Here is a 26,995-nt window from a genome sequence, read left to right as displayed (position 1 = left end):
CATGCGTGGCACTTTGTGCGTCGGAACAGGCCACACACGGTCGGAATTGACGCGATCGGATTTTGTTGTCGGAAAATTTTATAGCCTGCTCTCAAACTTTGTGTGTCGGAAAATCAGATGGAAAAGTCTGATGGAGCCCACACACGGTCGGACTTTCCGACAACACGCTCCGATCGGACATTTTCCATCGGAAAATCCGACCGTGTGTACGGGGCATTACAGTAAAGAACCCTCTACGTAGTTTAAGGTTAAACCTCTTTTCTTCTAATTTTAATGAGTGGCCACGAGTCTTCTTAAACTCTCTTCTGCGAAAAAGTTTTATTTCTATTATAGGGTCACCAGTACGGTATGTACTGAACTGTACTGTGTATTGAAATCATATCCCCTCTCAAGCGTCTCTTCTCCAGAGAGAATAAGTTCAGTGCTCGCAACCTTTCCTCATAACTACGATCCTTCAGACCCTTTATTAGCTTTGTTGCCCTTCTTTGTACTCGCTCCATTTCCAGTACATCCTTCCTGAGGACTGGTGCCCAGAACTGGACAGCATACTCTAGGTGCGGCCGGACCAGAGTCTTGTAGAGTGGGAGAATTATCGTTTTAGCTCTGGAGTTGATCCCCTTTTTAATGCATGCCAATATTCTGTTTGCTTTGTTAGCAGCAGCTTGGCATTGCATTCCATTGCTGAGGCTATCTTCTACTAGGACCCCCAGGTCCTTTTCCATCCTAGATTCCCCCAGAGGTTCTCCCCCCAGTGTATAGATTGCATTCATATTTTTGCCACCCAAATGCATTATTTTACATTTTTCTACATTGAACCTCATTTGCCATGTAGTTGCCCACCCCATTAATTTGTTCAGATCTTTTTGCAAGGTTTCCACATCCTGCGGAGAAGTTATTGCCCTGCTTAGCTTAGTATCGTCTGCAAATACAGAGATTGAACTGTTTATCCCATCCTCCAGGTCATTTATGTACAAATTAAATAGGATTGGTCCCAGAACAGAACCCCACTACCCACCCCTGACCATTCCGAGTACTCCCCATTTATCACCACCCTCTGAACTCGCCCTTGTAGCCAGATTTCAATCCATGTACTCACCCTATGGTCTATGCCAACAGACCTTATTTTGTACAGTAAACGTTTATGGGGAACTGTGTCAAATGCTTTTGCAAAATCCAGATACACTACGTCTACTAGCTTTCCTTTATCTAGATGGCAACTCACCTCCTCATAGAAGGTTAGTAGATTGGTTTGGCAAGAACGATACTTCATGAATCCATGCTGATTACTGCTAATGATACCGTTCTCATTACTAAAATCTTGTATATAGTCCCTTATCATCCCCTCCAAGAGTTTACATACTATTGATGTTAGGCTAACTGGTCTGTAATTCCCAGGGATGTATTTTGGGCCCGTTTTAAATATTGGTGCTACATTGGCTTTTTTCCAATCAGCTGGTACCATTCCAGTCAGTAGACTGTCTGTAAAAATTAGGAACAACGGTCTGGCGATCACTTGACTGAGTTCCCTAAGTACCCTCGGATGCAAGCCACCTGGTCCCGGTGATTTATTAATGTTAAGTTTCTCAAGTCTAGTTTTAATTCTGTCCTCTGTTAACCATGAAGGTGCTTCCTGTGTTGTGTCATGAGGATAAACACTGCAGTTTTGGTTACTGAAGCCCCTCCCAATTCACTCGTGAAGACTGAGGAGAAGAATAAATTCAATACTTTCGCCATCTCCCCATGCTTTCTAACCAGATGTCCTTCCTCATTCTTTATGGGGCCAATATGGTCTGTCCTCCCTTTTTTACTGTTTACATACTAAAAGAATTTCTTGGGATTTTTTTTGCTCTCCTCTGCTGTGTCTTTTATGTTCTATCTTAGCCGTCCTAATTGCACCCTTACATTTCTTGTTGCATTCTTTATAAAGTCTGAATGCTGAGGATGATCCCTCAACCTTGTATTTTTTGAAGGCCTTCTCCTTTGCTTTTATATGCATTTTTACATTGGAGTTAAGCCATCCAGGACTTTTGTTCGCTCTTTTAAATTTATTACCCAATGGGATGCATTGGCTAATGCCCTTATTTAATATACTCTTAAAGCAAACCCATCTCTCCTCCGTGTTCTTTGTTCCTAATATTTTATCCCAATTTATGCCTTTTAGCAAGGTTTGTAGTTTAGGGACGTTGGCTCTTTTGAAATTCAGTGTCTTTGTATTCCCTTTATGTTTCCTATTTGTGTGATTTATACTGAAACTAATTGATCTGTAATCGCTGTTGCCTAAATTGCCCCGTATTTCTACATCCGTGATCAGGTCTGTATTGTTGGTAATCAGTAGATCCAGTAATGTCTTATTTCCAATTGGTGCGTCTACCATCTGACTAGGGGTGCAACGGATCAAAAAACTCACGGTTCGGATTGTTCCTCGGATTAGGAGTCACGGTTCGGATCATTTTCGGATCAACAAAAAAAAATCTCCCCCACTGTAATATCCACAATCTCCCTATTGGCAGGGTGTGGCAGAGTATTGCAGGGTATTGGCGGGTATATTGGCAGAGTATTGGCGGGTATATTGGCAGAGTATTGGCGGGTATATTGGCAGAGTATCGGCAGGATATGGAAGAGTATTGTCAGGGCATTGCAGAGTATTGTCAGGGCATTGCAGAGTATTGGCAGGGCATTGCAGCAGGGCATTGCAAAGTATTGGCAGGGCATTGCAGAGTATTGGCAGGGCATTGCAGAGTATGGGCAGGGCATTGCAGTGTATTGGCAGGGTATTACAGCAGAGCATTGCAGAGTATTGGCAGGGCATTGCAGAGTATTGGCACTGCTGCCATCCGATCTCTCCCCTCCACTGTACAGATCAGTACACAGAGGGGAGAGAGGAACCGGCGTCATGACATGACGCCGGTTTGTTACAAGTGATCGCTCCGTCATTTGACGGAGCGATCACGTGCTAAACGGCCGCCGGGTGTACCTAGATGGTCGCCACTCCGGAGCTAGGCCGAAGCCGCGGCCTTTCCTATGGCTGAGGCCACAGAGCGCTCTGTGGATCGCGGGTGTCCCGTACGGATCAACCTCCGCGGATCGGATCAACCTCCGCGGATCGGATCACGGATCGATGACGATCCGTTGCACCCCTACATCTGACCCATAAAATTGTCCTGCAAGACATTAAGGAACTGGCGAACCTTAAATGAATGCGCAGTTCCCTCTGCCCAGTCTATGTCTGGATAATTGAAATCCCCCATTATGATAACACTTCCCATCCTTGCTGCTAATCCAAATTGCGATAGGAGATCTGTCTCCACTTCCTCCCTCAGGTTAGGGGGCCTATAGCATACTCCCAGTATTATTTTCCCCTTAGCTTCATCCCTTTGGAGCTCTACCCATAAGGATTCCACCTCCTCCCTAGCTCCCTCAGTGATGTCATCTCTCACATTAACTTGTAGATTATTCTTGATAAATAGGCATACCCCTCCCCCTTTTTTACCCTCTCTATTCTTGCGGTAAAGGGTATATCCTTGAATGTTTGCCAGCCAATCATGAGAGCTGTTAAACCAGGTCTCTGAAATTCCCACAAAATCCAAATCCTCCTCATACAACAGTATCTCTAGTTCACCCATCTTGTCCGCCATGCTCCTGGCGTTGGTGAACATGCCACATAGTTCAGACCGGTCGCATATTGTCCTCGTATTTGGTGTTTTGAGATTGCAACTAGGACTTGCTACTATACTTACCTTGTGTTTTTGTGCTTTGGTCAACCTACCACTAATGCCCCCAATACTACCCTCTGGAATATCTTCCGCGCTGACTATCTCTACCTCTGAACCCTCCCCCCCATTGCCTAGTTTAAAAACCCCTTTAACTTTTTGGCCATCTTCATTCCCAGCAGATCTGCACCCTCCTCATTTAGGTGCAGTCCATCCCTTCTATAGTACCGGTTATCGACTGAGAAGTCGGCCCAGTCCTCCAGGAACCCAAACCCCTCCTTACTACACCAGCTCTTCAGCCACTTGTTTACTTCCCTAAACTCCCTCTGCCTTTCTGGTGTGGCTTGATGTACCGGTAGTATTCCTGAGAATACTACCTTGGAGGTCCTTTTCTTCAATTTATCTCCTAAGTCCCTAAAATCGTTCTTTAGGACACTCCATCTGCCTCTGACTTTGTCATTGGTGCCAACGTGCACCATGACAGCTGGATCTTCCCCAGCCCCTGCCAGCAATCTGTCCACAAGATCCACGATGTGCCGAACCCGAGCACCCAGTAGAAAACATACTGTTTGGTGCTTCAGGTCTTTGTTACAGATTGCCCTCTCTGTCCTTCTAAGAATTGAGTCCCCTACCACCAGAATCTGTCTTTCCTTTCCCTTCACTGCCCCCCACTCTCACTGGAGGAGTTCTTTCCCCGGCAGCTAGGAGAGTCCCTCAGCTCCAGCTTATTGGGATGCTCCAGTCCTGGATCGGCCTCCCTGGCACTTCCACCTCTACCCTTCCTGACTGTCACCCATCTACTCTTTGCTAGTGCCTGCACCGCTTTGTCTCCACCCGCCTCTGTGCTGGCCCCTGCCGGCACCTGCCGTGTACGTTTCTGGCTCTCCTTTAGTATGGAGGGACTTCTCAGTTCTGACAGTTGCTTCCCCAGATTCAGAACCTGGGCTTCCAGGGAAGCAATGTGCTTACATTTTGCACAGCAGTATTCGCCCTCGATCGGATGATCAAGGAACGCATACATGCAGCAAGATGTACAAAGAGTTGCCTCTCCACACACGCCGGGCATCGTCCCTATTGAATTTAGTGAGGATTGGGGATTATACCCTGTCCAAATTACCTAACAGCTAGCTTCCTGACACTAATACTCAAGACAATACACAGGTACACAACAACAAGACAATACACAGGTACTCACAGACCTACGTGCACTCGCAGAACAGTCGCAGAACTACGTGCACTCGCAGACCTACGTGCACTCGCAGAACAGTCGCAGACCTACGTGCACTCGCAGGCCACTTGCAGACCTACGTGCAGACCTACGTGCACTCGCTGGCCACTCGCAGACCTACGTGCACTCGCAGACCTACGTGCACTCGCAGGCTACTCGCAGATCTACGTGCACTCGCAGGCCATTCGCAGACCTACGTGCACTCGCAGGCCACTTGCAGACCTACGTGCACTTGCAGACCTACGTGCACTCACAGGCCACTCACAGACCTGCGTGCACCCGCAGACCTACGTGCACTTGCAGGCCACTCGCAGACCTACGTGCACCCGCAGACCTACGTGCACTCGCAGGCCACTCGCAGACCTACGTGCACTCGCAGACCTACGTGCACTCGCAGGCCACTCGCAGACCTATGTGCACTCGCAGACCTACGTGCACTCGCAGGCCACTTGCAGACCTATGTGCACTCACAGGCCTACGTGCACTTGCAGGCCACTTATACCTAATTTAAAAATCTTTATTTCACTCTCTGCAGTTACTTATTATAGATTCCCCTCTATAGACTCCAGTCTATAGTCCAGGCACCCTTGGCTCTTCTCCAATTATTGTTTTTATCAAAGTAAGTAAGCTACATTCTCCCCCCAGCATATATATTACCACTTTATACTAACACATTAGCTGCAATCACCTTTGACCATGGTTTCCATCCATTTTTCAGATGCTAACCATCTTATCTATCACCATCCACACTTTTTTATCACTTATCACTCCTCCCCTCCATCTCTCCACTCAGCATATTTGCCCCCCCCCTTCTCCCTCCCTCTTTCTCCCCCCCTTCCCCTCTCTCCCTTCTTCCTAATTCTACCCTTCCTTTTCCCCCCTTCCCTTCCGTCCATTCCTTTTTTCTTCCTCTCCCTCCCCCCCTTTCCCCCTCCCCTTCCCAACTCCTTTGTCATTTCCTTTCCTTTCCCTATTCCCCTTCCCAGTCCTTTCTCTGTCCCTTTTCCTCATTCCCCTTCACCTGAATTATTTTTCTATAGTAGAGTTACCTTTCACATAGGAATTTTCATTTTTTCAACATTTCATTTACTACTTCCTGCACTATTCTCTTGGTTAGATTCTAGCCGAACAATTTTTTCGGGCCCTATCTGGCGTCTTCTTATGTGCACTACCCAGTGACGGTTTTTCCAGAGCTAACATTGAGTCGCAGGCAAAAAATCTTCATATGGGTGAGCGATTGGAGATGGGCATGGTAGTCGACAGCCTACTCTACCGTACCATTATTATATTTTTCTATCATAATTTTTTTGTGCTGTATTCAAAGTCAGTGCAATGTTTTAAATTTTGTTTTGTTCTATGCAATGTTACATCTAATTGTCTTTAAAATATCCCTGATGAGCCCAGAGCAGCGAAACATGTCGGGACAATCACTCCAATGCTACTGCTGAGTGACTAAATTTTGTCAACTGTTTTGAACTTTAGATGTTTCTTTGTACATGTGCACATAACTTATATCAAAACATTTTAATTATATCCTGTATGTAATAAAAACGTTGTTTTTTTTTTTTTGTTTTTTTTATACCTATTGTGGAGTATTGAAATTACTTCTTTTTTTGCTGGCACCCCCAAAAATCTCGCCAAAAAATTTCCCTTGTCCACACTTATCTACAGGGATGTTGGTGCCGTTTTCTTGTCATTGTCACCTACCCATATTGCTACTTTCCAAATACCTGTTAAGGTGTTTTGTTACATCTATTTTATATGTAGCAAAAAGTACTGTTGAACCTGTCAAAAATTTCTGTGGGCTAATACCTGCCTGTTCTCTCTTCCTCTGCTGTCTTCTTATCAGATACATTGTTCCACAGCTATCTCTAAGGACTGCAGAACACCCCCCATGTTGTGGAGAAGAGGAGAGAGTGAGCGATGTTTCTGTCGTCCTGTCTTGTTTTTGTTGTGCTTATACAGTGTGATGAGAGAGTGTTGTCACCCTAGGACAGAGAGTGTGTTACTATTGCAGCCTCCTTTTCTAGAGACTGGTAAGCTGCAATATTTTACACAATATTTTACTATTTTGCTTTTAGATAAAGTTTAAAAGATGATGACATGGTCAGATTGTGATCAGTCTAAACTGCTACAGGTGAACTGTGATATTATTGTAATAAAATATTACAGTACGTGCTTTCTCAGTAAGGCTTTCCCAGCAGGAAGCATCCCTCATAGGCTGCTGCCTATGAAACCTTGGGTGCTGAGCAATAATAACACAAAGGCTGTGGGACTGATAGTATGCAAGGCAGTTATCTCAATGGAACTGCTGCCTGTAGCTAAGGGTTTCTTATTAAAGGGACAGTACACATTGTTTACCCAGGTGTTTACTATCCCTCTATAAAAAACAAACAAACACATGGTGTCCCCCTAAAAATCCATAAAAGATCCTTTTAAGACGTAATGCCCCGCTCCCCCAAAACCATCCCAGGCCACATGCTATCAATGTTGCAATGCTGGAAGGGTACCTTGGATTAAAAGTGAGGGGTGTGGCATAACATGTCCCCATCCCCACCACATATGGGATCATGTGAGACAAATAAATATTGTATAAAGTTTTTTTATTAAATAATTAATATTAAAAAAATATATATATATATATATATATATATATATATATATATATATATATATATATATTACTTACCTGAGATTGGTGTGAAATGTGACAGTTATCCAATAAATGGTCCTCAGGCACGAGCAAGTACCTATATAAGAAAAGAGGATGCGTCATCTTACAGGCAGAAGGAAGAAGACACGGAAAGAAAATTGTCCCACCCTCCCTTCCCTGTTGTGGCCCTATTTATGAGGTGTTTGATTTATTGGAATGTGCTTTCCTATTTATGTTTGCTGTCCCTTTGAGTTATAAAAGGGCTTTTTTGGTTGGTTTTAAAATATTAGTGCAAGCTTATATAGCTGAGCTATGAGTATGTCATATTAATAATTTATTATATGATATAAGTATTGATTTATCAAATTTAATATTTTTAATTATTAATTTATAAATTATTATTATACCTATAATAAAGGGAACGGCCTATTCAATCCACAGGTTATTGAGTCTTGAATATTATTTGGTTTGAAATAAAAAGTTCTATCTATGATCCCAAAGGTTGGGTTGCAAAGGTCTGGTTGGGTGGGGGGTAATTTTCACAGTCTGGAAGCCGATTTAGAATAAAAGGGGACCTTTTACTTGTTCACAAAAACAAAGTGAAAGTGTGAATAAAAATGCCCGCATCATTCAAGAATATTATTAGAAGAAATAAAATTGTCCTTGGCTGTGAATACACCGTCAACCATGACAGTCAGTGTCCCATGCGAATATGTCAATCACTATGACCTACCAATACGAAAACCTGGCATGACCGACAAGATTCATCAGATGTTTTGTCACAAATGACAAATACTTGCCAACTTCTGCATGTAACTAAAAGGGGCCAGGGATGCTGGGTGATATTATTGATCACAATTGGTAATGACAGCACCCAAGATCTCTGGGCCTTTTGTTTACCAATCAAGCCTGTGGGGATTTGTCATTTAGCAGCAGTAGTGCTACTGCCATTAAGTGACGCATTGGGACATGGCTGTACGGCAACCAGTTTTTCACGATTGACGCTATACAGGAAGTGACGCTCAGAGGATCACAATCTTTCGCTGGTGAGATTCAGTTCACCTATGCAGTGTCCACTGAGACCACATTACACCAGTACTTGCTCCTGGGAGTGTGGCATCTACCCAACTTCTCTCTGCTGGTGGACCCAAGAACCTACATCCATAGATATATATATCTATATATATATAGATATATATATATATGTAGCACTTACCCCCGAAGGAGCTGCTGGTTTTTGATTGGGCCTGTACTCTGCTCCTACACCCCAGTACTTGGCTCAATCCCCTTGACACAGCTGTGGTGTAGTGTTGGTGTGAAGCTAGCAACAAAGGATAACTACACAATGTACAATATTACAATAGTGTACCTTTACCTTTGATATCCGTTGTTCCACCCGCAGGGAAAAGGGACAGCGCTTCACACCAATTGTACTTAACCAGAATGTATTCTTTACTGGAACTGGTATAAAACAATAATTACAATACTGTACCATCACACAAACGTAATGCGACAACACAGTGGGTATTCTGAAGATTTTTAACATATAAAGAACTCTTGGATGACCCTCTCCGGCGTGTCTCCAAGTGGGACCAATGCTCAGAATGACAATGTCTTGACTCTGAACACCTTCCCACTTCCAGCACAAAGTAATAAACAGGGAAATGTAAAGCTATCCACCCAGTACAACACAGTTACTAAGGAGCTCTCCCTGCTTTATAATACAGTCCTTACTTATTCTGAGGTGAGATCCAAAGAGGTTCCAAAAGCCAAGTCTATCGGTAACCTTGGTTCCCGCCCAAACATCAGGCGGTAGGGTGAATACCCTGTAGTGTCACTCCTGGTGCTGTTGTTAACGTGTACTAAGGCAGTGATGTGCTTACTCCAATGCGGTTTCTGTTCAGAGGCCAGTGTCCCCAACGTGTTGAGAAGGGTTCTGTTAAACCTCTCTGGTTGAGGGTCCCCTTGTAGGTGATAAGGCGTGGTCCTAGACTTCTGGATACCTAGGAGATCCAACAGTCGTTTGATCAGAGTGCTTTCGAAGTCTCTTCCCTGATCTGATTGAATCTGTTGAGGTAGGCCATAGTGGATGAAGAACTTTTCCACCAGGATCTTTGCCACTGTAGACGCCTGCTGATCTTTTGTAGGGAATGCCTAAGTATAGTGGGTAAAGTGATCAGTGACTACTAAGACGTTTCCCTGCCCACTCAAATCAGATTCCAGACATAGGAAGTCTATGCATACCAGATCCATTGGCCCTTGACTCTCTTAATAGCCCATTGGAGCACCTCGCTGGGGCAAGGTCTTCTGTTGTATGCACCTGAGGCATGAGTGACAGTAGCTCACCACTTCCATCCTCATGTGAGGCCAATAGAACCTGTCTCTTACTAGCTGAAGGGTCCTTTCGAATCCCAGATGGCCATGATGGTCATGTAAGGCTATCAGCACCCTCTCTCTATGTTTCTCTGGCAGAAACAATTGCCACTTCTCTTTAGGATCTTCAGAGGGGCCCCTTCGGTAGACCACCCCTTGCTGCAGCTGCAACCAGTCCCACTCTTTATGCAGCAGGTGAGCTCCCTTCTGAGTGCTCTTGAGTAGTAGATCAGGGTGTTGGCTCTCCAAAGCCTTCAGTGCCAGGCTACAGAGTGGATCTTCTTGTTGGTCTAACCGGAGGTCCTTTCAGGATAGCTTAGGTAAACCCTCCTCCACAATCTGAGTGACATCACAGTAGCACTTGGGCACACCCACAGCAGACACTCTGATTTCCTCAGCTCTAGCTCCACCTTTCCCTTGTTGTTCTGCCCCTTCACAAAGGGCTCTTACTCCTTCAGGGGTAAGTTGGGTTCATTCTTCTGGGTGGTCTTGGGGGCAGTGAGGTCTTGACAGTGCGTCTGCTTCCTGGTTCCCAACCCCTGCTCTGTACTTCAGGGTAAAGGTAAATGCCGAGAGGGCAGCCAACCATCTATGGCCGGTTGCGTCCAATTTTGCTTTAGTGAGCAAGTACGTGAGAGGGTTATTGTCTGTCTTTATCACAAATTAAGCACCATACAAATAGTTTTTTAGCTTGTCCACCACAGCCCACTTCAAGGCTAAGAATTCAAGTTTGTGGGTGGGGTAATTCCTTTCAGCAGGTGCTAAGCTCCGGCTCACATAAGCAATGGGTCTTAAATGTCCCTCATGCTCTTGGTAGAGCACTCCGCCCAGCCCGTCTCGGCTGGCATCCACATACAGTTCGTAGGGCCTGGTAGGGTCCGCATAAGCTAAGACCGGAGCAGTGGTAAGGCTCCACTTCAGCTGTCTGAAAGTCTCTTCACAGTGCGGATTCCACTGGTCCTGGATGGACTCCTTCTTCTTCCTGGGACCCTCTTTTGGTTTTCCAGGTTTATTTGCATCTACACCAGCTTCTTCTTGGTTCTTCAATAGCTCAGTGAGTGGGTGAGCTATCTTGGCAAACCCTTCTACGAACCTCCGGTAGTACGAACAAAACCCTAAAAATGACCTAAGCTTGGTCACTTTTGTGGGTCTGGGCCAAGAGGTAACAGCTTCTAGCTTCTTAGGGTCTGTGGCCACTCCATCAGCTGATACGATGTGGCCTAAGTAGTTTACTGAAGGTTGATAGAATTGGAAGTCTCTTCAGAACTTTCTCCAGGTGCTCTTCATGCTCTTCCAGTGTTCTGACAAACACTATGACATCATCCAAATACACCAGTACTTTGATCAAGTTCATGTCGCTCACAGTCTTTTCCATCAATCTTTGAAAAGTTGCTGGGGCCCCAGACAGACCTTGCGGCATGCGATTGAATTCAAAGAATCCCACAGGGGTAATGAAAGCGGTCTTCTCCCTATCTTCAGGGTGCATGGGAATCCGGTAATATCCGCTTTTCAGGTCCAGCACACTGAACCACTTTGTCCCTCCCAGGCTCTGTAAGGCATCTTCTATCCGAGGTGTATTGTGGTGTATTGGTCGGGAATGGTCCTTTGGTTCAGTGTCCTGTAGTCAATACACAACCGTAATGACCCAATTTTCTTCCTGACTACCACTATTATACATTATAATATATTTGAGATGTTTCTCATAAAAGTCCCTATACAACAAAGTCACTTGGGCTCCAGTGTCCAATAGGGTTTTAGTGTAGATCCCTTCTACCTGTATGGGGACAATTGGAGAAGGTCCCACTAGCTGGGGGGAGACCCATGAGGAGTGACAGATTTAACCCGTTAGTTTTCACACCTTTCTTCCGTGGACTCTCCTTCTTGTGCATCTGCCTAGCCATGGTCTCAGGGACCTGGTACATATAGGTATGTCTGGAGTTGGCTACTGTGACAGGGCGCCCAGTTGACTCCTTCACTAGGGCCCTCTGAAGTTTTCTGTCGGCTTTTGGCATTTTGTTTCAGCTTTTGGACTTGGGCACACTCGCCTATGATGTCCAACCCCTCCACAGTTGAAACAGGACTTGTTTTTTTCCGCAACTGCAGGGCTTAACAGTGTTTTTGGTACTTGAACTCCTCCATCGGGTGGAATAGTGGGCCTGACAGTCAACAGAGCCATCATCTCCATTAGTTGCGACACCTGAGTCTTGAGAATCTCGATCTGAGGGTCACCATCAGTTGCACTAGCCGTCCTGATTCTAACAACAGGTTTTGCCCTTTGGATTTTTCCTTTTTTCCTCTCAAGGATGGCCTCCTCTTCCCGCACAATTTGGATCAGGTCTGGGTACTTCAAGATGCCACCATCTTGGTGGGTTCTTAACTGGAGCATGATGGGGTCCAAAGGCTGGGCACCCCTCAGGACTTGCTTGGCTTGGACTTCATCCACCTTCCAGGGGTCTAAACCCTTTTTGAGCAAGATCTGGTGTATGATTTTATTCAAACGCCTTATGTATTCTGACAGCTTCTCTCCCTCATCCTGGTAAGTGTGCTCCAATTGATAAATTAGGTTGGAAACTTTTTCTGTCCGCCCAAACACATCCTGCAAAATGTCTAAGTAGTCCTGAGCCACACAGTCCCGTTTGCTGAGCTTCAAATTTCTCTCCCTCATCCTGGTAAGTGTGCTCCAATTGATAAATTAGGTTGGAAACTTTTTCTGTCCACCCAAACATATCCTGCAAAATGTCTAAGTAGTCCTGAGCCACACAGTCCGGTTTGCTGAGCTTCAAATTTCCGGATAGCTTCCGAAGCAGGCCCTCTTAGGCTCTCTGCAATTCTCTGCTTCTTGTGAGCCTCAAGGATGTCCCATTCATCCAGGGCTTGTGTTGTCTGCGCCAGCCATTCTTCAAAGCTGTCTTCCTCCATAGGTACGGGCCGTTTTCCAGAGAAAATGCTAAGTTTCTGGTAGGCATTTCCTGAATATGTGGGGTGTCCCTTCTGGCATTTGGCCACAAAGTCCCCCAGGGCTGTAAAAAGCTCTGGTTCAACCACGGCCGAACGTGACCGGGTGGACACCTTTGCTTTGGCTGATTTCACCTGCGTGGAGCTGGTGGGGCTTTCACCTGGTCCCTCCAGTTGTGTCAGGTAAAACTTGGGCTTATCAGCTAATTTCACACTGGTGCCTTTAAAATTTTCAGGGACTCCCTTTCTGCACTCCAACAGGGTGTAGGAGGTCTCATGGTCTAGCCTGACAGCAACCACCATTGCCTTTCTATCTGTGAACAGTGTCTTCACCACTACAAAAAGAACCTCAGTGGGATTTTAAGGGCAATAATAGAATTAATTAGAGAAATTATATAAAAAAATATTGATACTATGCCCATTGTATGCTTTTAACCCTGTGGAGTGTATTTCCCTTTTTATGTCAATTATGGCTTTGGAATCCCCCTTTTTGATGGCTATCTTGTGTTTTACTTTCTAGATGGTCCTTATATTTTTCCTCCCTATTACCCCTTAGGGTTGGGAATTTCTATTTCTATTCTCCTGGTGGTTTGGATTTCCCCATTTGGAGCAAATTCCACCTAGAGATTTTGGATTTGGATGTCATACTTTGTAAGTACCCTTTTTTTTTTTTTATCATGAGCCTCACCACATGCTGTATGTTTTTATCGTAGGTCTCCCTATTATTGCTGCTCTCAGTCGTTGTTTTTAAGGCAGTATTCCGCCTTACTAATTTTGTGCCTCTTTCGGATTACAACATCCGGGGGTTTTCTTGCATGTTGAAAGGCTAACACAAGCTCTGTGGATGTCTGATGGGGTGTAGGAACTTTTTATTCGAATCACTGCTTTTTGATATGTAAGTTTTCTTGTACACCTTGATATAACCTTTATATATTGTTTCAGATGTATGCTATAAGATATATCTCTGTATTTTATATACTTATATTGTATCTTGTACTTTTCAGAAATAGCAAAATTGTCCCTGAGGAAGATTATAGATTTAATTATTTCGAAACGCGTCAGCTTCTCACTCATGGATAAGGAGTATCTATGTAGTGGGATTTTTTTGCCATCACTGTAATATATTGTATTTGTGTTATCCTCATGTTTGTCTCTCTAGATTGGTTTTTAAACTTTTTTGTACTAATAAAATCAATATTTTTTTATATAATTTCTCTAATTAATTCTATTATTGCCCTTAAAATCCCACTTTCTGAGGTTCTTTTTGTAATGTCTAGGGATGGTGGCAAATTTTTCATCAATTCATGGGAGTTAATTTTTTCGTGCCTTCACCACTTTGCTGATTTGTTCTTTCTCCCAGACATCTCCCCAGAGCTCAATCGCCACGTTCACTTCTGAGTGGGCGCCTTCTGCTTAGCATCAGTGCGCCACAGTGAGGCGGTCCATTCTAGGTCTATGGAGGGTGGGCTTGATTGCAGAGTAACAGTTATCCCGGATGAGCCCCCGCATGTAGCACTTACCCCCGAAGGAGCTGCTGGTTTTTGATAGGGCCTGTACTCTCCTCCTACACCCCCAATACTTGGCTCAATCCCCTTGACACAGCTGTGGTGCAGTGTTGATGTGAAGCTAGCAACAAAGGATAACCACACAATGTACAATATTACAATAGTGCACCTTTACCTTTACCTTTGATATTCGTTGTTCCACCTGCAGGGAAAAGGGACAACGCTTCACACCAATTGTACTTAACCAGAATGTATTCTTTACTGGAACTGGTATAAAACAATAATTACAGTGCTGTACCGTCACACAAACGTAATGCGACAACACAGTGGATATTCACAAGATTTTTAACATATAAAGAACTCTTGGATGACCCTCTCTGGCGTGACTCCAAGCGGGACCAATGCTCAGAATGACAATGTCTTGACTCTGAACCCCTTTCCATTTCCAGCACGCCGTAATAAACAGGGAAATGTAAAGCTATCCACCCAGTACAACACTAAGGAGCTCCCCCTGCTTTATAATACAGTCCTTACTTATTGTCAATAAATGCAAGGCCTTGCGATAAAAGATGTAGTCTTCTGCTAGCTATTGTATGGTAATACTTATAATCCACAGGATTTTCAACCAATAAAGCAGTGTGGAATATACAGCAGTAACTTCAATCAGGTAAAGTATTTGTGAACTTCTTCCCTGGGAATGAACTTCCAGCAGCAGTCACTTGGTAATGAAATAAGGCTTAAGGCCTGTGTAAGTGTAACTCTTTTTAACTCTACTGTTCCGTGGGACTACCAGTCCCAGCAACATTTTGCAATAGTCTAAGTGTGTGAAATGCGGTACAAACTTCTGGGCATCAGCCCTCTCACCACACTGGGTCCAGACAGATGAATGCCTCTGCTCCACAAGATCTCAGTTTAGTTGCTGCGGCCGCGCCATCACGCTGTTCCGTTCACAAGATGACTGAAGTCTTCAGTTACCTCCGTCAAGGGTATCTGCATCCTTCCCGATCCGACCACATTGCTGCTCCAGCACGCTGTGGTGTGAACTTCTCCTCAGGCTTCAAGTTCACTCCGCACAATGTAGGCCACGGCTCTGTGGGACACACACACCCACAGGGCCCTGCTGGCAGACCATGCGTCCCAGGAACAAGAGAAGGAAAAATGGCCGCACTGGCCCTTTTATTGCCTACCCAGCATGCAGTTCAGTCACCCAGTGTTCATAGGTAGGTAGATGAACATTCTGGGTAAGTGAGTTCTTTCACAAGGTAAACATTAAGTCACTTCCTGCTCAGCTTGTGTGTGAAAAATAAAGAAGTCTATTCACATTTTTACCACTAAAGGGAGCCAAATACCAGTATTGTCTATCACCTTTGCATTATATGGCATTAGAAAGCAAAAATGTCAGCGCTACATCTATATATATATATAGATATCTATATAGATATAGATATATATATCTATATCTATATAGATATAGATATATATGGGTATATATGGATATATCTGTATATACACACACACTGAAGCAGGAAGCAATATACATTGGCCCGGAAGTGAATCTGTACACAGGAAGTAGGTGTGTGTTTTGAGGCCAAATCATTTAGACATATACACATGACCCACACAAGCACCACCCCATGTAAAAATAATTAAAAATTATCTTAATTCGTAAATATGGGTCATCTCTTCCTCAGAGAACAGTGAGCGGGACATGGTGGTGGAAAGAAATTAGCAGCAGTACAAGCAACTTCCTGGAGGGACGTGATGTGCTGGTCACCGCTTCTTCGAACATACCTCCACGCACACAGCAGTTGCGCATCTCACATACACAGCGGCCATGCATCTAGATGCATTTGGCGCATCTAGCTGCGGGAACCCAATTTTTATGGAAATTAATAGTAAAGCAGATGCAGATTTCCAGGACTAGACTAACAAATGTTTCTAGTGAAAGGCAACTTGTGTTTTCTATTAAACAAGGTCTAAATGGGCCATTGACATGCATCACAGTTGAACTTAGGTATGTGCTTTTGCAAAGTTAAACTAAATGAAATCCTTTCTTATTTTTGCTTGGGGATAGAGGGCAGAGGGATTAGAAGTCTTGTCAGTTTTTGGGGATGTCTGCGCCCCTGATAGGGTGAAGACACCTCCCAAATTTTGCCAGTTTCTCCTTCAAATGTATTCATTTCCTGTCACATAGCCAAACAGGAAGTGAGGGTAAAACCCTACCAATGTCTTTCCCTGGGAACACACAGGTCAATCTAAATAATTTCCCCATTAGGTAAATTGCACTCTAGCATTTTGCTGTGTACACCCCAATTTATTAGGTATCTTGGACTTTGGGGTTTATTTACCAAAGGCAAATCCACTTTGCACTACAAGTGCACTTGGAAGTGCAGTTGCTGGAGATCTGAGGGGAACATGCAAGGAAAATAAAAAACAGCATCTTTGTTTCTACATGATTCTATGATATAATCACCAGTGCTTCCCCTCAGATTTACAGCGAGTACACTTGAATTGCAGAGTGGATTTGCCTTTAATAAACCCTTCAATATCTCCAACTGTATAAAGAACAAACTTCCCCTGCGGTTTCAGACAAATGCCGGTATCTGTAAGCAAGGTTCCGGTCAGCATAGCACCTGCAGCGGTGCTGGTAGTGAACATCTTAGGCCCCACAGTTGGTTGCATCACCGAAAAAGACATGGCCACACTCTGATCTTCTCAGCACGATCACAAGGCCTCTCTTTTTCTCTGGCGCCAACACACACACGCGTCCCACGCGGTGTCAAGTAGGCTAGCTCCTCCCACTTGTTCCTCTGATCACGTAGCTCCTGGGCTTTCACTGGCGCCTGCCACCTACGCAGTCAGAAATAAAGTCCTGCAACTTTTAATCTCTTCTTCTCCTGAGAAATTGACAAAGTCCAGCTCTCACCGTAAACTCCCAGTGAAACACTTCTCCAGGTTGCGAGAACTGATGGTCAACAAATCCCGGACGACACCCCCACATGTAGCACTAACTCTCGGTGGAGCTGCTGGTTTAAAGCGGGCTGTTACCTTCACTCTTGATACCTCTGTTTCACCGGCACCGGGTCTAGGGTCCCATTGAGTTTACCTCTGGATGATGTAGGCACCAAACACTCGAGTATATTGAACAAGTAATAAAGGAAGTAGCAGGAAAGAGGCAGAAGGAAAGTTGCAGGGAAGCTCAAATACCTTTCCTTAGTATTCCTTAGAACATTCTTTGGAATTGAACACTTGTAATTGAATGCACTCCCTTGTGGAATTCAATCTTTGCCCGCCTGGATAGGCCTCTCTCACTTGCCTAGCAGCCAGTATGTAGCACAAACAAAAGTCACTGCCACAGACTTGTTTGGAATAAAACCCGTACGATCCTCTGCCACAGGATGTATTGGTTTGCGATGAATCTCAGACACAGTACTTGAACCTTTAAGCCAACCCGGCAGTACTATGCAGTAAGATTACTTCAGGATACATCCTCCAACTGAGTCACCAGGCCCCTCTCCAGACCAGCACTCTGCATGATCCTTCCATGACGGGTCCTCCCCTGGGATCTCCTTGGTTGTTCAGCTTCTTCACTCAGGATAAACAGCTCAGGACCATTCCTCTGCCGCTGTGGTAGGCCCCAGACAGGCTTCTGGGCCCACCCACACGCCACAGCGACGTGGGCCTCCGGAACGGAGGACCACGAGGTTGTACTCTTAACACATACCTGTCGGTCAGGAGGGCCAGCAGGTGGCTGAAAACGAACCCCTAAACATGGCGTCTGTCCCATAAATACCCTCTCCCAGAATGCAACTCGGAGGACCACCTCCACCGAGTTGTCTCCGGGACAGAGGAGCACTCATACACTTCAACACGTTGCCTTTCCAACACCAGCCAATGGCAACAACGACACCCACCGGCACAGTGTGGAACTACACGCAACTCAGCCAAGCTGGAACAGAGGCAAATCTAACTACACCTAACAAGTAACCCACAAGATTTACCTATCAGCGGTAGATTAAAAATCTACCAGCGCTACACATACAAGGCCATTTGGGTCTGTTAAGGCTTAAAATGAGAACCCCCACATGAAAAATACCACCTAAAACTAAAAAAAATTGTGCCCCACCCACACACTAACAAACCCCTAGCCAAACACACAGCAAGCCAGCCCATAAAAGGGGCGTGGATGCTTGGGGGCAGGAGGGACTCAGGCACCCCAAAAGTCAACCACCTTGTTCTCCTATTTTGGGGGACAAGGGCCTCTTCCACACAACCCTAGGCTGGGGTTGTAGGGGGCTGCAGACAGGGGGCTTTACGGAATGTGGAAAACCCCTTTGAACTAGTGGGTACAAGGTGCTTTGTGGTTTGTATTGGGCTGAGCCCAACATGCCCCAAAGGCAATCAGCTATGTTGAGTGCATGTGGCCTTGTATGGTTCTGGAGGGGGTTGGGCGCTCGCTCTTCTCGCCCCTTTCCTAGCTGGCTATTTTATATGATCTGAAAAAGGATGTGATTTGGATTGGTGAAGGCAGCTCACAGCCTTTTGAGAACAGAGTGGAGTTCCCCTTTAAAAGCAAAAGCTGGGGCACATGCACAGAAGCTTGCAAGATGGCCGCGACCCTCTAGAGCTCCGTGCCATCACGGTCATTTAGCTGCCTGCTACAGCTTCCAGAACATCCCCCCAAACACCACACCAGAACAAAACTCCAGAGAAGACCCCCGGGAACATGCAGATATCCTCAGCATCAGCCAGGAGAAGCCTATCCCACCAGATGACCTCTGCAGCCACTCAGCTATGCCAAAATGGCAGCTGCCCCACGAGGGAGAAGCACAGACTCCGAGGAGGAAGGCTCCATAGCCGACCAGGACGCAGCTCCACCACCCTCACCGGGTACAGCGAACCCCCCACTAATGATGGCACCCTCCCCAACATCCACCGAATCACTGCTAGGGAGATCGCAGACGGGACTCCCCACAACACCCATGCAGGACCCCATTTCTGGCCTTCTCCTCTGTGAGGGAGAAGCTTTTGACACTGCCCCAGCACCCACTGACTTCCAATCCATGATGCAATCTTTCTCACAGATCCTACCCAGAAACCTTGCTCTGCAAGCTGCCCAAATCACATCATCCATGCATGCAGACCTGCAACAATTGGGGATGAGGATTGAAGTGATAGAAAAGAAAGCAGACCAATCTGTTTCCAGAATCAACCAAAATTCAGCCAGACTCCAAGACATGCAGGACCAACTAGAGACTGCACTTTCAAAGATCGATGACCTTGAGAATAGGTCGAGACGATACAACTTTAGGAAAAGGGGGCTCCCCGAATCAGTGAAAGAAGTCCAGCGAGCAGTCAAAGTACTTATTAAAGGGCTAATTCCAGATACTGCTGATCAGCCCCTGGAACTCAACAGAGCTCATAGAGCATTACAGCCTCCCTGATCAGACAGGCTTCCCAGAGACATTATAGTAAAACCTAATTTTTATTCAGTGAAGGAGGAGGTGATGAGGAAATCAAGAGGGTCCGTAGCCTTTGATATTCAAGGACATGCAGTTCTGGTCTTTGCCGACCTCTCACCTTACACAGTGCAAAAGCGAAGAGCACTCAAACCTCTACTTCAAATCGTAACACTGAAAGAGATATTGTATAGCTGGTCTTTCCCTCTTCGCCTGAAATTTTGAACAAAGGACATAGCTTCTCTTCTTTTGCAGAGGGTGAATGTCTACTGCTCCACCTAGGCCTACTCTCCCAGGATCCCCCCCCCCCAACTAACAAGGGTCCCTCCTCATCATCGAAACGACCACCTCCTGCTAGCCCCCTGCAACCCATCTGGCTGACGCAGCACTCCAAGAGGTCCAAAGAGATACTACCGACATGAATGGACTGTTCGTAATCGTAAATCAGGGCACTGGTTTGTGACTCTCTCTAACCGATGGTTCTGGGCCTTACTCCAAGTCTCCCCTACTGGGGTTTTCCCCCAGTCATTACCTCCCCAGATTGTTAGCCCAAGCAGCGTTCAATCCCACTCTCCTCAAAATTGCATGAGGGAAGGGAAAGTTGGGCTCTCCACCACTGGGAGATGGATGAGGAGGACGAGACCGGTCAAATGGCCCAAATGTTTGACCCAGTTGGTCATTTGTTATTAAGTTTATCAACAGTCTAGGCGACTCCTATGTTTTGGAAGTTTTTTTTCCCCTTTAAATTTTTTTTTTATGCACTTGTGCTTTAATGCTTTAATTACAAACTTTCCCACCTCAGAGCCTTAAGCTCTTGTACAGCTCAACAGGCGGGATACAGTCGGATTACTTTGCCCTTAACCACACAGCTGTATAGGGCACAGAACGAAACGGGCTTGGTGGACACTTACTTCCCCCACTCGGGCCCAGCCTCACCTGCAGCCCTCCGTACAACAGGGAGATTGCTCGGGCGGAGGATGCCCGAGGGGAGGAACTGGTGTGGGATTAGGACTCTAAAAATACGCACTTCACCAGTGTTCTGTTCATTTTATAATGTTACATTTTTATAGATTTTCTTAGCGGTAGGACCATGGTGGGCCAGTGTGCCTCCACTAGTCTCTGAGGGCTAATAGTTTGCCTCTCAGGGACGTCTCGGAGCCCCTAATTCAGGGCACTCTAGTTTTCTCAGGTTAAGGGATAGGCACTGGCGGGACCACTCTTATCCCGGGGAGGAAGGGGGCCAGGGGGCCCCCTATTTTTTTCCTTTGTTCCTTTTTTTAGCCGATATTACAAATTGTTTAAGCTCACTCACGCAATCTTCTTTTCTTTCTTCTCTTTTTCCACTTCCCTTTCTTCCTACTTCCCTATTTTCTTGCTCTCGTATTCCAGGTTCTCCAGGTATATCCAGTCTTTTCAACCTGGGGCCTGGGCGCTGGTTCTTCTGACAAAATGGTCACCCCCTTCAGACTCATCGCCGGGAGGAGGTAGGTTTAGCAATATCTCTGAGATGTCTTTCCCGCTGATCCATGGCTAACACAAACCCCCCAATCCCCATGTTCAAAATTATCTCACACAACACACAGGGACTCAACTCCCCTATTAAAAGCAGAAAACTATTCCAACTATACCATAACATGCACTGTGACATCTTGTTATTACAAGAGATGCACTTCCCTGCCACCTATAGACCTGCTTTCTTACACCAGCACTACCCCCAATTCTTTCTTGCATCCGCAGGCAACAAAACGAAAGGAGTGGCCATTTGCTTCGCCAAACACATCAACTTCTCCCAGTCCAAAATATTCTCAGACCCACTAGGTCGACATATTTTAGTATCGGGCACCATTGATGGGGAGACCTACACTTTTATTTCATATTATGCCCCTAACAAGGGCCAAGGAAAATTTTTCGATTCAATGCTGAACAAACTACAAAAACACTTCAAGGGAACAGTCTTATTGGGAGGAGACTCCAATACGACATTTGACTTCTCCCTTGATAAAACAGCGGGAGAGAAACCCAAACATCCCTCGAAACAGATCACAAAAATTTCTCACACCCTACATTTGGTAGGGCTGGTGGACATTTGGGGAGAGATCAACCCCAAACGCGAAAGATTACACCCATTTCTTAGTGGACTCAACCCCACAATTCCTATGCCAGGATGGACCGCATTTTCACACATACGTTTGACCCTAAGATCCAGAATTGTAGATACCACTCTCTCAGATCATTGTATTGTATCCCTAGTTACACATCGGACATCAGGAACCTCAGGCCCTTTCCTATGGCGCCTCAACGAGGCCCTGCTGAGCGACCCAATACAGTGTACACTTCTAGAATTAGCCATAAAAGAGTACTTCCTTGAAAATGACAACAACGACGTGTCCCCAACCACCCTATGGGCTGCCCACAAAACGGTCCTCAGGGGAAAGCTCACCCAGCTCTCCTCCAAGATCAAGAAAGAGCACAGAGCAGATCTACAGAAACGAATGGAAGAATACCAGTCCCTAGCTAAAGCCCACAAACTAAATCCTACTCCCGAGACATTAGCACAGCTTGATATAGCCCAAACCCACCTCAACTTTTCCCTCACAACAGCGGACGAGAAACACCTCAGGTGGTCAGGGGCCAAGTTTTATTCACAAAATGATAGAATTGTCTCCATACTAGCCACAAAATTGATCCCCAAACAACGCACGCTAGCTTTCCCCAAAATTATATTCCCTTCCATAGACCTGACCCAGAACCCAACCAAAATAATGGATACCTTCTTGCAGTTTTACTCAGACCTTTATAAAACCATTCCCCCACCTTCTCCAGCACTAAGAAGTACCTTCCTCAATGACCTCCCTATCCCCACAATAGCCCAAGACCACAGGGACCTCTTAGAAGACCCCTTTACAACTGAGGAGGTATTAGAGACCATTAAATCTCTCAAACTAGGCTCCTCTCCTGGGCCCGATGGCTTCTCTACAGGCTACTACAAAAAGTTTGGTCCCTGTCTAGCACCTTATCTTACATAGTTACATAGTAGGCGAGGTTGAAAAAAGACACAAGTCCATCAAGTCCAACCTATGTGTGAATATGTGTCAGTATTACATTGTATATCCCTGTATGTTGCATTCATTTAGGTGCTTATTTAATAGTTTCTTGAAACTATCGATGCTCCCCGCTGAGACCACCGCCTGTGGAAGGGAATTCCACATCCTTGCCGCTCTTACAGTAAAGAACCCTCTACGTAGTTTAAGGTTAAACCTCTTTTCTTCTAATTTTAATGAGTGGCCACGAGTCTTCTTAAACTCTCTTCTGCGAAAAAGTTTTATTTCTATTGTAGGGTCACCAGTACGGTATTTGTATATTGAAATCATATCCCCTCTCAAGCGTCTCTTCTCCAGAGAGAATAAGTTCAGTGCCCGCAACCTTTCCTCATAACTAAGATCCTCCAGACCCTTTATTAGCTTTGTTGCCCTTCTTTGTACTCGCTCCATTTCCAGTACATCTTTCCTGAGGACTGGTGCCCAGAACTGGACAGCATACTCTAGGTGCGGCCGGAACAGAGTCTTGTAGAGTGGGAGAATTATCGTTTTAGCTCTGGAGTTGATCCCCTTTTTAATGCATGCCAATATTCTGTTTGCTTTGTTAGCAGCAGCTTGGCATTGCATGCCATTGCTGAGCCTATCATCTACTAGGACCCCCAGGTCCTTTTCCATCCTAGATTCCCCCAGAGGTTCTCCCCCCAGTGTATAGATTGCATTCATATTTTTGCCACCCAAGTGCATTATTTTACATTTTTCTACATTGAACCTCATCTGCCATGTAGTTGCCCACCCCATTAATTTGTTCAGATCTTTTTGCAAGGTTTACACATCCTGCGGAGAAGTTATTGCCCTGCTTAGCTTAGTATCGTCTGCAAATACAGAGATTGAACTGTTTATCCCATCCTCCAGGTCGTTTATGAACAAATTAAATAGGATTGGTCCCAACACAGAACCCTGGGGAACCCCACTACCCACCCCTGACCATTCCGAGTACTCCCCATTTATCACCACCCTCTGAACTCGCCCTTGTAGCCAGATTTCAATCCATGTACTCACCCTATGGTCCATGCCAACGGACCTTATTTTGTACAGTAAATGTTTATGGGGAACTGTGTCAAATGCTTTTGCAAAATCCAGATACACTACGTCTACGGGTCTTCCTTTATCTAAATGGCAACACACCTCCTCATAGAAGGTTAGTAGATTGGTTTGGCAAGAACGATTCATCATGAATCAATGCTGATTACTGCTAATGATACCGTTCTCATTACTAAAATTTTGTATATAGTCCCTTATCATCCCCTCCAAGAGTTTACATACTATTGATGTTAGGCTAACTGGTCTGTAATTCCCAGGGATGTATTTTGGGCCCTTTTTAAATATTGGTGCTACATTGGCTTTTCTCCAATCAGCTGGTACCATTCCAGTCAGTAGACTGTCTGTAAAAATTAGGAACAACGGTCTGGCAATCACTTGACTGAGTTGCCTAAGTATCCTCGGATGCAAGCCATCTGGTCCCGGTGATTTATTAATGTTAAGTTTCTCAAGTCTAATTTTAATTCTGTCCTCCTCTGTTAACCATGGAGGTGCTTCCTGTGTTGTGTCATGAGGATAAACACTGCAGTTTTGGTTACTGAAGCCCCCTGATTCACTTGTGAAGACTGAGGAGAAGAATAAATTCAATACCTTCGCCATCTCCCCATCCTTTGTAACCAGATGTCCTTCTTCATTCTTTATGGGGCCAATATGGTCAGTCCTCCCTTTTTTACTGTTTACATACTTAAAGAATGTCTTGGGATTTTTTTTGCTCTCCTCTGCTATGTGTCTTTCATGTTCTATCTTAGCTGTCCTAATTGCACCCTTACATTTCTTGTTGCATTCTTTATAAAGTCTGAATGCTGAGGATGATCCCTCAACCCTGTATTTTTTGAAGGCCTTCTCCTTTGCTTTTATATTTTTTTTTACATTGGAGTTAAGCCATCCAGGACTTTTGTTCGCCCTTTTAAATATATTACCCAATGGGATACGTTGGCTAATGCTCTTATTTAATATACTCTTAAAGCAAACCCATCTCTCCTCCGTGTTCTTTGTTCCTAATATGTTATCCCAATTTATGCCTTTTAGCAAGGTTTGTAGTTTAGGGAAGTTAGCTCTTTTGAAATTCAGTGTCTTTGTATTCCCTTTATGTTTCCTATTTGTGTGATTTATACTGAAATTAATTGACCTGTGATCGCTGTTACCTAAATTGCCCCGTATTTCCAAATCCGTGATCAGGTCTGTATTGTTGGTAATCAGTAGATCCAGTAATGTTTTATTTCTAGTTGGTGCGTCTACCATCTGACCCATAAAATTGTCCTGCAAGACATTAAGGAACTGGCGAGCCTTAAATTAATGCGCGGTTCCCTCCGCCCAGTCTATGTCTGGATAATTAAAATCCCCCATTATGATAATGCTTCCCATCCTTGTTGCTAATCCAAATTGTGATAGGAGATCTGTCTCCACTTCCTCCCTCAGGTTAGGGGGCCTATAGCATACTCCCAGTATTATTTTCCCCTTAGCTTCATCCCTTTGGAGCTCTACCCATAAGGATTCCACCTCCTCCCTAGCTCCCTCAGTGATGTCATCTCTCACATTCACTTGTACATTATTCTTGATATATAGGCATACCCCTCCCCCTTTTTTACCCTCTCTATCCTTGCGGTAAAGGGTATACCCTTGAATGTTTGCCAGCCAATCATGTGAGCTGTTGAACCAGGTCTCTGAAATTCCCACAAAATCCAAATCCTCCTCATACAACAGTATCTCTAGTTCACCCATCTTGTCCGCCATGCTCCTGGCATTGGTGAACATGCCACATAGTTTAGACCGGTCGCATATTGTCCTCGTATTGGGTGTTTCGAGATTGCAACTAGGACTTGCTACTATACTTACCTTGTGTTTTTGTGCTTTGGTCAACCTGCCACTAATGCCCCCAATACTACCCTCTGGAATATCTTCCGCGCTGACTATCTCTACCTCTGGACCCCCCCCCCCATCGCCTAGTTTAAAAACCCCTCTAACTTTTTGGCCATCTTCATTCCCAGCAGATCTGCACCCTCCTCATTTAGGTGCAGTCCATCCCTTTTATAGTACCGTTATCGACTGAGAAGTCGGCCCAGTCCTCCAGGAACCCAAACCCCTCCTTACTACACCAGCTCTTCAGCCACTTGTTTATTTCCCTAATCTCCCTCTGCCTTTCTGGTGTGGCTCGATGTACCGGTAGTATTCCTGAGAATACTTCCTTGGAGGTCCTTTTCCTCAATTTAGCTCCTAAGTCCCTGAAATCGTTCTTTAGGACACTTCCCCAGCCCCTCCCAGTAATCTGTCCACAAGATCCGTGATGTAGCGAACCCAAGCGCCCGGTAGACAACATACTGTTCGGTGCTTCAGGTCTTGGTTACAGATTGCCCTCTCTGTCCTTCTAAGAATTGAGTCCCCTACCACCACAATCTATCTTTCCTTTCCCTTCACTGCCCCCCCACTCTCACTGGAGGAGTTCTTCCCCCGGCAGCTAGGAGAGTCCCTCAGCTCCAGTAGTGCTGGTCCCTGACTGGTTTCACCAATGTCACTCAATGGAGCGTACTTATTGGGATGCTCCAGTCCTGGATCGGCCTCCCTGGCACTTCCCCCTCTACCCTTCCTGACTGTCACCCATCTACTCTTTGCTAGTGCCTGCACCTCTTTGTCTCCACCCGCCTCTGTGCTGGCCCCTGCCGGCCCCTGCCGTGTACGTTCCTGGCTCTCCTTTAGTATGGAGGGACTTCTCAGTGCTGACAGTTGCTTCCCCAGATTCAGAACCTGGGCTTCCAGGGAAACAATGTGCTTACATTTTGCACAGCAGTATTCGCCCTCGATCGGATGATCAAGGAACGCATACATGCAGCAAGATGTACAAAGAGTCGCCTCTCCACACCCGCCGGGCATCGTACCTATTAAATTTAGTGAGGATTGGAGATTATACCCTGTCCAAATTACCTAACAGCTAGCTTCCTGGCACTAATACTTAAGACAATACACAGGTACACAACAAGA

The sequence above is a fragment of the Aquarana catesbeiana genome, linkage group LG05 (genome assembly GCF_042186555.1).
Source record: "Aquarana catesbeiana isolate 2022-GZ linkage group LG05, ASM4218655v1, whole genome shotgun sequence".
NCBI classification, from domain to species: Eukaryota; Metazoa; Chordata; class Amphibia; order Anura; family Ranidae; genus Aquarana; species Aquarana catesbeiana.
Note: the sequence above shows the minus strand (reverse complement) of the source record.